General features: G+C 37.9%; 1 non-coding gene across 1 annotated transcript; it reads left to right on the forward strand.

The window, feature by feature from the left end:
- The first annotated feature begins 2,056 nt into the window (after window positions 1–2,056).
- On the forward strand, window positions 2,057–2,175 carry LOC111736528. Its single transcript, XR_002779205.1, has one exon. It is a non-coding gene; the product is annotated as a 5S ribosomal RNA (ribosomal RNA).
- Window positions 2,176–2,192: the final 17 nt, after the last annotated feature.

Below are 2,192 nucleotides of genomic sequence, written 5' to 3' on the forward strand. Positions count from 1 at the left end.
CTCGTTGCCCTTGTCAGTCTTTGATTTTGGGCTCTTGGATCTCCCCTTAGGGAGTTTTTGTCTAAGACAATTTGGAACGTTTGAGTGGTCTCTGGGTAGACTACTTATCAGTGGGCATGTAGATATTCCAGTGCTAGAAGCGCAGAGAGGAACCGTACCCAACATTCCTATGTAGGAAACATCGACAGGAAGTCACAAGTGAGCATAAGCATAAAATGCCAGGCTTGCTGCCTTACAAGTCGCTCTCACCCCCTGACAGTTTTAACTTATATCAGAAATGCTTTCAACATCTGGCCTTAATCCTCCTATAAATACCAGGAGTGGGATAAAGATATTCATTGCTCCTTTTTAAAATTTTTGTTCTAGCTCTTCATACACATGAATATTTAATTATTCTGACCCCTGCCTAAATCTATATACGAAAATAAATCCCAATAGGTAAACAGTCTCAATGGGAAAGTAAAACCAACAGGGTAAAATATTTCAGTCTGGGACAGAAAGGATTTTCTTAATATTTGAAAGCCCAAAAGCATAAAGAATAAAAATGTTTGTATATAGTTTTAAGCTTTTTGAATTAGTCAAATGAGAGTTTAGAAAAAATTGATTTTACAACACAGAAAACAAAATTAATAACTTCTATTCAGCCTGCTCCTAGAAATGTTTCAAAAAATATGTAATTCCAATAAAATCGGCCAACGTCTGTGACTAGGCAGTTCATATGTGTTGTGGATGAAAAAGGGGTCACTCACTTAACCTGATAAGCTCAGGGGAGCCCTGCATGGCAGGCCTTAAAACTTAGACCAAGTAACCACACAGGGTGGTCTGACGTAAAAATTCCTAACTAAAATGGGTCACGATAAGTAGTCACATTGTAGGCCTGTAGCTTCCTTGATAAAGGTCAGCCTTTACCTCAAGCGAGCCTGTCTATTGTCTTTTTGCATCTAAGATAATATACTTTTGAAATGTCAGAGTAATCTTTTCCAGACTCCACGAGGCATACCTACTGCACTAGAGCAGGAGACCACAGAAATCCTCATTGTTGTGTTCCCCAAATACCATCTCTATGTGCTGTAAATGTTAATTATTAATTACCCTGTACCTACCAATGCAAAAGAAGTTTCTATTTTACTTGTTATCCAATCTCAGTGATTTCCTGGCTTTGCTTTCTCCTGTCCCCCTCTAATCTACCACTGATGAATTTCATGAAATCCTTTATATGTCTCCTCTTTTCATTCTAATGTTTAAAATAAGCTGCAAAACTGTCATTCTCTGGAGCATTTTCTCAACCTGTTGATATTTTGCTTCCAGGCAATTATCGTCATTTTGGCTCAAATAAACTCATAAAAATTCCCTACAGGTTTAAATGTTTCTTATTTTAATGGTGTAAACATGTTCAACCTCACTAATTGAAAAATGTGAATTAAAAAAATATAATATGCCATTTTTCCTATCCGTCAGATTGGCAAGGATGCTGGGAAATTGGCACACATGTATGGTTTGTGGGCGTGAGAATTGCTAAACACTTTTGTCGAGGATTCTGACCACATCTATTACAATTTAAAATATGCATTATTCCCAGTGACTTCTGACCAGTTTGTGACTATCCTGGGTTTGAAGTAGAGAAATTCATTTCCTTTGACCTAAATGTCGCCTTCATTAACAGGAGTGAAAACAATGCTAGTTCACAAAGGTGCATGTTATCTACTACAGCACCATTTTTAGAGGCAAACAGAAGAGAAAAATGGAATTGTCAATAACAGAAAAATGGTTGAATAAATTGTGGTACAAGGCATTCTGGATTCCAGTTCCGATACTCTTCAGAGTAATTCCTGAGGGTCTCGAGCACCAACAAATTAGGCCTTATCTAGTTTTTTTCTACTTAAAAGTTACTGTGGTTGGTATACTACTTTGAGTAAAGCCACTTTACTATCTTGGTCATAAATACTGGAGCAATGATTGGTGCTAGAGTTAAAGGCAAAAGTTAGATACAGTGAATCCAGCCTATAGTTGGAGTCTTGAGAATCTGTCCTATTGGAACATACTGGAAAGTTGAATAGTCTATGGCCATGCCACCCTGAATAAGCCTGATCCTGTCTGATCTCAGAAGCTAAGCGGGGTTGGGCCTGGTTAGTACTTGGATGGGAGACCACCCAGGAAGACCAGGTGCTGTAGTCGTTAAAAAAAAAAAAAAA

Source organism: Pteropus vampyrus, unplaced genomic scaffold (genome assembly GCF_000151845.1).
Source record: "Pteropus vampyrus isolate Shadow unplaced genomic scaffold, Pvam_2.0 Scaffold1, whole genome shotgun sequence".
NCBI classification, from domain to species: Eukaryota; Metazoa; Chordata; class Mammalia; order Chiroptera; family Pteropodidae; genus Pteropus; species Pteropus vampyrus.